Source organism: Diplotaxodon limnothrissa, linkage group LG7 (genome assembly GCF_057381915.1).
Source record: "Diplotaxodon limnothrissa isolate DT_005_m linkage group LG7, D_limnothrissa_male_GT1.1, whole genome shotgun sequence".
Classification (NCBI taxonomy): domain Eukaryota; kingdom Metazoa; phylum Chordata; class Actinopteri; order Cichliformes; family Cichlidae; genus Diplotaxodon; species Diplotaxodon limnothrissa.
In genome coordinates, this window is record NC_140602.1 from 3,648,253 (window position 1) to 3,660,391 (window position 12,139).

At 43.1% G+C, this 12,139-nt stretch overlaps 1 protein-coding gene across 1 annotated transcript in view; it reads left to right on the plus strand.

Moving 5' to 3' along the window:
• tspan9a (tetraspanin 9a) overlaps positions 1-12,139 on the plus strand; it is a 205,539-nt gene that overhangs the window by 40,897 nt on the left and 152,503 nt on the right. Inside the window, exon 2 of the mRNA XM_085359010.1 lies at positions 6,351-6,416. The gene's annotated coding sequence lies outside the window, so the exon portion shown is untranslated. The remainder of the gene's footprint in view (positions 1-6,350; positions 6,417-12,139) is intronic.

Consider the following 12,139-nt stretch of genomic DNA (forward strand, 5'->3'; position numbering starts at 1 on the left):
CCGTGTGGAGAGTGTGTTTGTTGGACCCAGGTGCGGACACAGACGCAGGAGGCAAAACTTTTGCTAAGCTCAAAACGAGCCTTTAATCAGGGCTGATACAGAAGGCAAAATAACAAACCACAAACTATGGGAATGACAAAACTAAGAACCTAAACTGGGAGTAACTAAAGGCTATGAACGAAGACCAGGACTGAACTATGACAAAGTACTGTGGACAGACTATGAACACGACATGAAAAACTGTGAACAAGATCTCGGTACTGGCACATGAAGGTGTAGGGAAACATGACTGGAGAACGTGACTATGAACATGTCCAATACCGAATCTTGCAAGCTAGAATCCTGACGTGCAGCTAGAAATAACAGGGTGCACGAACAGACGACGCGACACGAAGACACACTGGGCTGAGGAACTACACTGAGGAAGTCATCAAGGAATTAGAGACAGAAGGGGAACACAGCTAGAAACACTGACATAAGACAGGAACATGAACCTTCAGAGTAAAACGGGAAACAAGACACCACTAAACAAAGACGCAGACACGACAGTGAGAGACAGACTAGACACTGAACTAAACCTGCAATAAACATGAGAACACAAAACCTAAGAACTAATCCCTGAACAAGAATAACTGAAACATAGATTCGTCGTCGTGGTCGTCATCATCATCATCAGAAAAGCAAAAACGCACCAAAACATAACAACTCAAAATACTGGGTCAAACTGACCCAGAACCGTGACATTGCTCTTGTATATCCTTGCTATGAAGGTTTGCAGTTACCAAAGTGGTTGCTACATAGACGAATGAGAACAGAAGTGGCCTACAGAATGAGTTATAGCCTGAGTTGGGCATTGCTGAAGGAGGCTTTGCAGTGAGGAATAAGGTCTGACACGGGGATGTAGCTCCTCTACCAGAGGACTGGTACACATTATGCACATTATTTGTTTATCTTTGTGTCTTCACTTTTTGACTACTTGATAAATGAAGAAAAATGTGTCTTCATACTCTTGAGCTGGGCCTAAGTGGGCCACAATGGTAAACTTTATTAATAGGATAAGTGAAACAGTGACAGCTTTTAGCTGCAGCCTATACAAAATGGAACAAAAACAACACATTCTCTGACACTGTCCAAACAGAAATATAGGTTTTATAGGTTTAAGAAGAGAGTGTTGTTTCAGGGCAGATGTATCAATTGGTTTGCCTCCATGGCCACGGATCAAAAAAAGGAAAAATCAGAAGCTCTGAGCACATAAGTAGCTCTTGCTGTCTTGATGATAAAGCAAAACCTTGCTGCAGGGTGTATGGGTCAGCCTTAATGTTTGGAGACTGGTTTTGTTTTTTCTCACAAAAAGAACCTAACTATTGATAATCACAGCAAGCCTAAGGGTCTTCTTACAGTATTTCCCTCTTCTTCTAACTGGTGTTAATGCTTTGCGTGTCATGTTTTCCAATGAAGCACTGCATTTCAGTTGGAAACTTTTAAAAAAAAAAGTGTAGTTTTGTCTTATACGAGGAAACTTTTAGGAAAATAGGAAAGGAATTTTTATTCCTTATAAATATATCTGTGAAATATATATTTGCTGACTCGAGTACACATGCAAATCTCTTGCTTTTGTGCTTTTTTGTTAGGGGGAAATGTAAAACAATACAGCGTTTTTAAAGGTTTAATTGAATTGTAATCCAACCTCGTTTGGCCCCGTCCTTTTTAGTCCCAGACTTTTTGAAGGAGTGTGCATGCAAACGTAAACACAGAGATCACGCTGACCAGATATATTATGCAAGTTTGGCAGTAGCTCATACTTCATATCAGCTCAATTTGTGGCCCGTTCTACAGTCATCTCTTTGAAGCGTGAGTGGTGAAGTGGTGTAGCTGTGGCAGTAATTTGCCCACCCATGCTGCTGTGTGTTCAACTGTGCGGCTTTTACGTATAAATGATGCTGTGTTAGTTGACAGTGTGGCTGATGGGATGGAGCCGAGCTGTCATAACTCTTCTTTACCAGCACTTCATGAACCTTGGCAAACAGCTGACCTCTAAGGCTCTTCCTGCCTGTGAGAGCATACTCTTTGTGTGTGGTGTGCACGGGTTGTGCTGTGTTGAACGCGGCATCATTATGAATATAGAAAGAAAGTGTAGCGGCGGTCTGGTCATTGTCATTCAAATTGCCTATTAAAGAACAGCTGATAAATGATGACTCAGAGTAAAGTAATGAACAATTGAAGGAGACGCCTGCTCCCCTCAAAGGTGAAAACAAAACACAAATCTGACATGTTATCATCAAGCTAAATGGAAACAAGTTAATTAGAGCTAGAAGCAGGCTAAACTTATTTTCCTGTATCTTTCATTTTCAGGTAAAGATGTGCTCTGCAGACCTGTGTTGACAGCATTTTTCACTACTAGTTACTGTACAAAATAATTGCATGGTTAAAGCTGTCTGTTGAATTCCATCCCGCCTCTTATAATTCAGCTTCTGCAGGAATCTCCAGGCGTGTATCTCATCACTCAGCAGTGCCACACACTTTGGCTTCCCTCCAGTGACTACAGTTTTACCACTGCACCCCCCTGACTTAACTTTCACATACATCAACCCGCAATCAGAACTTGGCTGAGCCACCCAATGTGTTGAATTGCACAGCAGTTCCCTGTGATAAGTCCTCTAAGCCTTAGCGATGCAGATTTATGATTGAAATATGTACTGTTCAGTACAGAACAAGAACTGCAGAGTAACGTTGGGCTGTATGCTTCGGCCCAACACCCTTCTTGTGTTCCATTTTAGAGTTTTGCATCCTTTAGTAGCCAAAGAATAGTGTGCTTTTGTCGGCTGTCCCTGGTTTTTCATATATTCAAGCTGCAATTGCATCGAAAGGGATTTACTTTGGATTCTTTTCAGCATTCCTGTGTGGTTGTGTCATGGTCCATCCTGCTGTGACCAATGGCATGAAAAGGCACAACCGAGGCAAGACCACATTGTAAAAAGAGTCTGAGCGTCCGACCTTACTGAAGCAGCTGTCAAGGATTTGGAAAGTAAAGTTTTCTCTACAGTGTTATAGAGGAGGATTATGCCAGACCAGCACTTATTATGGACGGGGTTCAGCCTGAGAAACCTTTTTTAGGAAGAAAATAGAGTGAGGGAATGATGGAGGAAGGCAAGTGAGCTAAAGAGAGAGATATGGAAGGACAGCTGTTAGGGGCACACATCCTATAGAGGGGGGAAATGTGTGTGTTTATGTTGGGGGATCATGCAGGGAGGTGAGACAATGGTAAGACGTGAGCCTCAAGGCTTAGCTGAAGAACAATCAATAGCCTGTCAGGCCTGCAAATGAAGGAGCAATACCTTCATCTTCCCCGGATGTGCAAGTTTCCGCATCTTGTCATTTTGATTTTGCTGTCCCAAAGTGAACATGCGCATGGAGCAGAGATTAAATGCTGTAATGTCTCAATTTATGCATTTAGAATAAATGGATGACAATTTTTGTGCTGCATGCTCTTCATAATCCTTACTTGGTGTTAAACGCAGGATGGCGCGATCCATTGAAGCACAATTTTACCCACAAAAGAGCCGAAATAGACCACTTCACACTACAGTTTAGTGACTGTTTAAATAGTTTTTTAAAAATACCTCTACGCAGAGTGTAACTTTAGACTTGTCCACCAGTGCTGCATTACTTAAGCACTAGTCTTCCTTAGTGGGAGCAAAGCCATCCACAGCTCACTCGCTGATTTGTGCCAGCGCTGGCCAACGGTCCCTCAGTCACAGCTGTGTGAGTTCTGAATGCGCCACAGCTGCGGGACTCATGAGACCCATGAGACAAATGATTATCCATTACCACACACAGCAAAGCAGTGGCTTTTCAACACCTCTTCCTGTGTTTTTTTTTAATTCAAAACAATGTTGTTTGGGTTTGTGATCCTCACTGCAAGGCCAAATATCGTCCTCCCAGGACCTAACCTGAACTTAAAGTGTCGTTCTTGATCTGCCTCAGCAGACAGAGAGCTGTTTGTTAGAATACCAGGGTCACTTTTTGTTCCTTGTCGGATCTTGAGGAATTTTGTCTAAATGCTATGAAAGGGCTATCTGTGTCCACAGTGGTGATACGGTATGTCATGTACTGCATGTTTTACAAGCTAATCTTCTTCCTTAGCAATTGCTGGAAGGATACACATCTTGCATATTGACTTGTATTCACATGCTCCACATGCTGCATACGTACACAAACACTGTAAAGGGCCACAGATGGTAAATATAACTCACAGGGTGACTGATCACATTTCAAGCCAAATGACACTCTGTTTATAGCTATAGGAACATAACTAACTTGGCTGTACGATCACTGATGACCACAAACCAGCATCTATCTCCTGAGCGTGACTCACTGTAGGAATGCTCTTCAAGTTTTATACTAAATGAATGTTGACAGCTTTCCTGTTTTCCTTTGTTTTTTTTCCATGGATGATCTTTAAAGTTGCTTGTCCAGTTGGCTGTCTGCAGTCTCCCGGGAAGAGGAAGGAGACAAGCTTATAATGATGAGGAGTAATGGTGGGACATAATTATATTTGTTATTTGCGTCACTGGAGCCCTAATTAATTCAACTCACTAATGGGAGGAACAAAACTGTCTGTTTTTGTGAGCTGCATTGCTCTTTGGGTTGTTCTTCACAGCAGTATGCACATCCAGTTTTGTTATCTGACTGGTTTCTTATCCTTTCTCCGTCCTGATGCCGCAGTAACATATTAACGTTATGCTTATTCCTCTGTCACCACTTGACTTCTTTGTGTTCTTTTCTACTGTTCTGCCTTCCCACTCAGCCTCACAGTGCTTTTCACTCTCTGCCTGACCTTAGGCCTTTTGACATTGCATCTTTCAACAGAAATTGACAACCCTGAAGGCAGTCCATTCAGTCTTGTGCTTGGCTTGAAATCTTTAATTCAATAAATGTGCTGAAATAAAAAAATAGGCTCAGAAAAGCACTGTCGTAACGATATATTGTAGATTCCATTCCAAGTATGTCTAACCCCAAAATAATATGTGGATTTTAAGTCTGATTAATAGGGCTTTGTTACAAAGGCTGCAAGCCCTATGTGGCCAAACAGTATATGAACAGTACCCACAAATATATTGTAAACCAGACATGCCACAAAAACTACTTTGGATACTTTTTTTTTAATTATTCCAAGAATAAATGGAATTAAAAGTGATGATAATAATATAATAGTAATAGAAGTACACGCACCAAAGAACTGAAGATAGAGAACGTCTTTGCTTACGTCTTACTTAAAGCTAATGTTGTTTCTCATATTGCTTTTTTCATGTATTTATTTCCTTAGTGCAAACTTTCTAACCACTCAAAAGCTGCAGCATAATGCTTGTTGAGGAATGAATTTATCTCCAGACTACAGTACCCACATGTTTAACATGCAGCTTTCAAACCAAGTCTATGTGGACTGAGATAAAACTCAAACTATCCTTACAATTTGTGTCTGTGTGTGTTTGTAGAAAGCACGGCATTGCCATACAGACGTTCTATTGGCAATAGCCTGGGTCATTGTCCTTCATCGAGCTTATGCAGTACTTTTTACACCATACAGAGGGAAACTTTGGCTGCCATTCTTCAAAAAAATGGAAATGAAAATAGCAGCCGTGCCCCCGTAAGTCATCCTGTGGGAAGAAAAGTGACCCCTCTTGTGTGAGATTGATGCGCTAAATCAGATTGCAGACGCCTGCTGCTCCTCTTACCTGAAGGTGCTCACGGAGGACCATCATTCACACTGGAGTGCAAGCGCTTTGATATTCTGTGTACCTTCCTTTGGCTTTTCAGCTTTGTGTGCGTGTGTGTTTTTTGTGTTTGATCTCAGTAGTGCGGTAGACAAACATAGCGCTGAGAGGTGTATTCAGTAGTTGCGTTCGTATAACACGGGCAGGCACATTTACTTTTAAGACTTGTCCACTCACCTTGACATGCTTCTCCCATTTAGTTTGAGGTTCAGATTGAGAAACTGTGTTCTGTCAGGTCTTTCAAGGTCACCTGCCTAGGGCTCACTCATTTAAGTGAGTCTTAGGCCAGCTGGTCCGCTATTCTATAAAATCACAGAGCAACAACTGGAGTGTGCTCCTGAGTAGCCTGCTGTAAACACACGCTCCCTGAGGTTGTGTTGTCAACCCTCTTCAGATTTAATAACAACTCCAGGCTGGTTAGGCAGATGCAAGAAAAGTTAATTCCTTTTCTTTTTTTCTTAAATATGTGTTTTATTATTTGAATGAGTTTGTTTGCATGGGACATTTCAATTTATTGGCTTGAGTAAAAACGAGGTAAGGAATACAAACCTGACTCACTTTTTTTTTTTTTTACAGATATTTGACCTGCCCAGCCAGCAGCACAGTCTGTGTCCTTTCCTAATTCTCACCCTCCTCAGAAAGGTAAGATTTCCTTTTTCACCTGTAGCACCTCCACCTTCCATCTCCTACGACAGTCTGTTAAACTTGCAGCAAAATAAAATGTAGAGCTTCTAATTTCCTACGTGGTTTCAGTAGCTCGCCTCCTTTAGCATCTCCTGTGTAATATTCTGTTTATTAAACAAAGACTTCGAAGCTTTTACCTCACATAAATCTGCATTTCTTAAATGTCATCAACTCCATGCCCAGAGCTGATTGCAATCCAGATGCAACAACAAGGCTGATAATCTTTTCCAGCTTACAGTAGAAACTGAAAGTCGTGAGGTTGAATCTATGTGTAACTGAAGGGGCCACACTGATAACTCCCTCCTGCACCTTGCTTCAAAGAGAATCCCAGCTTAAAGGGGCTAACTAAAATTAGCCAGGCAACAGATAACCTGTGCCTTGAGATCAAAGAGAGGCTGAACTGTCAGGCTCTTTGGCGGCGCCTGTGGTGGCAGAGCTTTAAAAGGAGGAATGCAGAGAGACACAGAGATGGGCAGAAAGTGAAGTAGGCTCCAGAGCTATTCATGCAAGGGGATGAGTGTTCAGGAGATCCAGTATCGACATGTAAAGTTCCACAGCAGGAGATCGTTCATGGAGGTTTTGGACTGAAGGGTCAAGGTTTTGTGGGTTGCACATCACGCTCTTCTCAGACAGTGCATCTGCTACGCAGAAGTCTGAGCATCCTGGCTTTGCATTCAGCAGGGTCTTTGATCACATGTGTTCATATGTTTGTAACTGAGTGGGAGACAGCTTTATTCTAGAGTAATGCTGCTCTGTACTCTGCCACGTCCTCAGATTGTTTCTGGAAGCGTTTCCATTACCAGGAGGATGTGTATATATTTCATGGAACTAACATCCACTATTATTGTATTGTATATACAGAAGTGTGTGTGTGTGTGTGTGTGTGTGTGTGTGTGTGTGTGTGTGTGTGTGTGTGTGTGTGTGTGTGAGAGAGACTGAATGATGTACCCTGCAGCTAGCAGTTCATTAAGTTGCATCAATGGATAAGCACAGCACATCTTACAACCTGCCATCCTGAGGGGATCTAGTCCTTTGGTTCCCTATGAGTGTTAGTGGGTTTGCACCTTAGATACCACACTGGAGTAGTGCTGCACACACGTACGTGTATGTGTGTGTTTGTGTGAGGAGTGTTATTGTTAGCCTCCCTGTTCTTCTCATTGGAACATACCGACTTGATATCCTGCCTGTCAACCATTTACATATTTATCTCCATAGTCAAACAGCGCCACATGCACCCGTGGCCACCGGAGACCTTGTGTCTTTAATTGGCTATTGATTGACTCTGGAAGACGATATATCACAACAAGGTTGAGCGAGTGGGAGTTAGCAGACACGTTGAGCGTGGAGGTGATGGTGCTACTCCGACTGTCAAATCTGTGACTGCATTATTTATACGTCTCTCATATTTATTTATATAGTAAGGATCGGTGATGCAATGCACAATAGAAAGATGGAAATACAGACTCCCTCTTGGACACAGTTTATTTGCATAGGTCGGTGTACATTGGTTCTGTTTAGAAGAATGGAGTACGTGAGCAGAGTCACTGTATATACTCAGAAAGGATGAGGTTTTCGTTTAACTCACTGAAAGCCTTCATTTATTTTTTATGTATGTGCAACTGTTTGCATGTGTGTGCTTGTGTTTCATGTTATATTGTAGAACACGCTGTTAATGTGATATAATGATCCACTCTGTAACACGAATATAAATGGGAAAAACTGCAAATGCTTTAGTTTTCACCTGACAGCTGATATTACACGGCCTTCACTTTCACTTTCTCACGCTTTCCCTGCAATTCTGTATTAAAGCCCATTAGAATAATAGCGAGGATGAGTGAGTTCTAATTTTTCTGGTCATTTATGCTCGAGTGCAGCCAGATCTGGAAACTAATCACAGGCTTGCAAAAAAAAAGAAAAACTGCAAAAAGAAAAAAAATCCAAAAACTTTTCAATTCAATTTTAGTGACATAAATACACAAACTAATGCTAACTTCAGATTAAGATTCAATGTTTATGTGCTGATGTTATAATGATGTTTACATATGTAATACACGTTAAAGCTGGTATAGACAACAAAAGTCCATTATGGCTAAAGTACGTTGTCACGGGAGACGTTGACCAATTGCAGATCTTTTCAAATCAGAACAGGACTCTGTTTTCAAACCACACGCCCCCCACTTGTAGAGCTCTACCAAAAAGGTAAATGGCACTAGAGCATAAGGTTTCAGTCACTATTCAAGCCACAGTGTCCGTTCCAAATAAAAGCTATTGTCGACTCCTACCTTGTCAGTAGGACTCCGGCATGTTTTGATTTGGCAAAGTTTTACACTGGATGCTCTTCCTGACACAACCCCAGATGGATTTGTGTCTCTGTGTGGTTCAGGTCCAACCCATCAGTTGCTAAGCAAATCTGTAAACCTCTATACTAAGATGTCAGTCACAAAGGTTAAAGAGCCACCCTGTCACATAAACAGATACACCATTTCCTGGTTGTTTCTCCAACCTGTTTACTTTGTTTGGCTGGTTCATCTATCCAGACTGCTTAATATATCCACCCAAAAGAGCCATGGGAACCCATCGCTCCGTCATCCTGCAGCCATGCTGCTCCTGTAGGCCAGGTATTGCATCCTAGGAATGTCCCCTCCTGCTGTGCTGCAAACATCCAGGTCCTGTTCCTGCAAATGCCATCCGATTCAAACAGGCTTTGATGCTGTCCTTGCACGTGAATGCTTGTGTGCGTCGAGTGTGTGTACATTGCTCTGTGAATGCTGACAGGCTGCCAGCTTGGGTATTGATCTGCAGCCGTTCCGGCTGGGGCCCAAAGGCCAGGCCGTATCATCTGTCAGTCACTGAGAAGGGCATTACAGCCGTACTGATCTTAGATCACAAATCCCACTCAAAGATAGAGAGGAGAAGGGGGTGGTGATGACGGCGGGCGTGACAGTGAGAGAAGAACGGCAGGAAGACGGTAAAATTGTGATATAAGAGATATGAATGTGACTGTGTGTGTGTCTGTTGCCATTTCTGTTCTGTGTTAAGGCTGCCCTCAATTCACTCCTCCACAGTCTTTGTTGGTTGAGACAAACAGATCTTCTTTAATGACCCGTGGGTGAAGACGAGCCTAAGCTCCTGACCTTTTCACCTTTGCGACCACCCACATGCTTTATCCATCCACACGCACACTTTGTCGCTGTCTCACCAAAGTGTCAGCACAATTACACAGTGCTCAGAGCACAGCACTGATACACCTCGACTAATTTACATGCACTTCAATAGCCATATACACATAATACACATTTACTTATTGCCCCAGGGACAAATAATAAACCATAATTATGTGTGGAAGATATCACAGCTGTGTTCATAATGGCTGTAAAATGACTTCAAAGGTTACAATATCAGTTGAGAGATAAGGGTGTGTATTAAGCTCATTTTTGTGTCTTTTTCTTTCATAAGACTTTAAGTCCCTGCGCTGTTTTGATCTTTTCCTAAATTCTGTTTTCTGTGGCTCCCTCCGTGTTCGCTTGCCGCTGGTATAAAATCTATCCATTATAATCGTGACTCGGATTAGTTTTGATTTCAAGTTGTCTGAAAGGCACCGAGCCCTGTGTGGGTTTTGTTTTGTAAGAGATAGACATCGCTGATTGTATTGACGAGATCCAAGGTCGCCACAACTAGTCTTGCATGACTCCGCTCCGCCGTGCTCCTTCACGGTGATTATTCCATTACTCTAAATCTTCTAAATCTGTTCCCACCACACATTTAGCACGCTGATGGGTCTCTGTGTGCCTTCTGTTTAAACGTTTCATGACAGCAGCCTAAGAATGTGGGAGCTGCTGCAACTCGTAAAGCAGGAGTGCCCATAATGGATAGACAGAGGCCCATTTGGATTTGTTTATCTGTTACCTTTTTATCCCTTTTAATGGACAATTGACCCGTCTCTGCACCGTCATAGTGCATTTTGTGCTGGGCTCAGCTGATGAATGTAAATCAGTGTTTAAATGTTGATATCTTTGCACAATCACTTTAATTTTGGTAAGCTGCTGTGTGGCTGCGTTACAAGAGATACTAGTTCCATTTGAGCTGGCACGTTATTCTTAATGAAGTAAAGCTTTTTCTAGAAATCACGGTGTTTAAAATTTTATTAGTTGGCAGGTTAATTTTATTCTAAACTACAAATACAAATTTTATTTGTCACATACACAGTACAACATATAGTGAACATGCAGTGAAATGCTTGACCTGAACTGAACTGAACTGTGGACAGGGAAACGTTCAAGAAATACGATCCGTTCGGCACTGCTAAAACTTCAGCAAACAATCATCATGTTGTGGAATCCTTAAGCGTAATGCTTTTTACTGTTGTGATATCAATTATGAACTAACCCATTCCAAAATGTCAATGTATGCCCAAGCTGCCCAAACTGACATTTATCAAGTGCCTCTGTGGTGTGACATCAACTTTGAGCTGACTAAATATTTAAAGGTGGTTTGATGAAGAGCTAACAGGCTTTAAATGCATCCATCCATCCATGCATCCAGGGCAGGGCAGGGTCTGGGGACTGGGTCTATCCCAGTTTCCATCAGGTGAGAGGCAAAGTACGCCCTGGACAGTTGGCCAGTCTGTCGCTGGGCTGACAAGACTTTAAATTCAACAGTTTTTAGTCCTATTGCCAGATTTATCAAACACCTATGCAGTCTTCCTCTGCAAACATTTATGAAGGAATGTTTTCCCCGAAGAGCTCGCTGAATTCGATTGTGCTGTCAGTTCATGAAATGTCTTCCCTCCTACAGCGCTATATAAATACAGGCCATTTTTACTAGATATTCTACAGTCAAGTGTGAGTGGCATCATTGCAAAGTGGAAGTGTTTAAGAAACACAGAAACTCAGCCATGAAGTCAAAGACCACACAGAGTTATAGTACTGAGACACTGGCTGCTAAGACACATAGTATGAGAAATTTTCCAACAGTCTGCTGACTCAGTAACTGCCGAATCTCTGGCAGGAGCTTTCTTCTCTCAGGAACTCTCTGCAGGAGGGGGAGATACAGGAGAGGTGGAGGAAGATCTCAGCCTGGGCGTTTACCGTCTTATGTAGTCTGGAAGATGTGTGGTTGGTGGGGTGGGTGCAGTTTTCTCTGTGGTGGGGTTGGGTGGACTGTCCAGGGCTCTGTGGAGCCGGGGGGCGCTACTGCACTGGGCCCCGGTCTGATGGGCCTGGGCCCCCCTTCCCTGGCGGGTCGCGGAGGGTGGGAGTGCCTACTGGGGTCAGCGGGGGAGCTGGCCCCAGGGAGGGGTTACCTGCCCCTCCCTTCCTTCCCTCCCCATCTCCAGCTGCCTCCCTCTTCCCGCTCCTCCACAACCACCCACACATGCAGGGCCTTGGAGTGGGGGTATGTCACCAGGGTGCAGAGGAGGCTACCCCCCCCCCCCCTGTCCCCTTCTGGCTGCCTCTGCCTCAATTTTATCCCACATCTTAGACATTCACATTATTCACACTCTCATTACACATACATATAGGATCTTGGGGGTGGGCACAATCACGGAGTCCAAATCACCATCAGGGTGTATACCTCACCCCTGACGTCGTTGCCCACCTCTCAATTTTAAATACACTTAGTCATTGAGGGTTAGCAGGAGGGACTATGCGCTTACCTGCTGCTCCTTGGCAGGTAGCTCC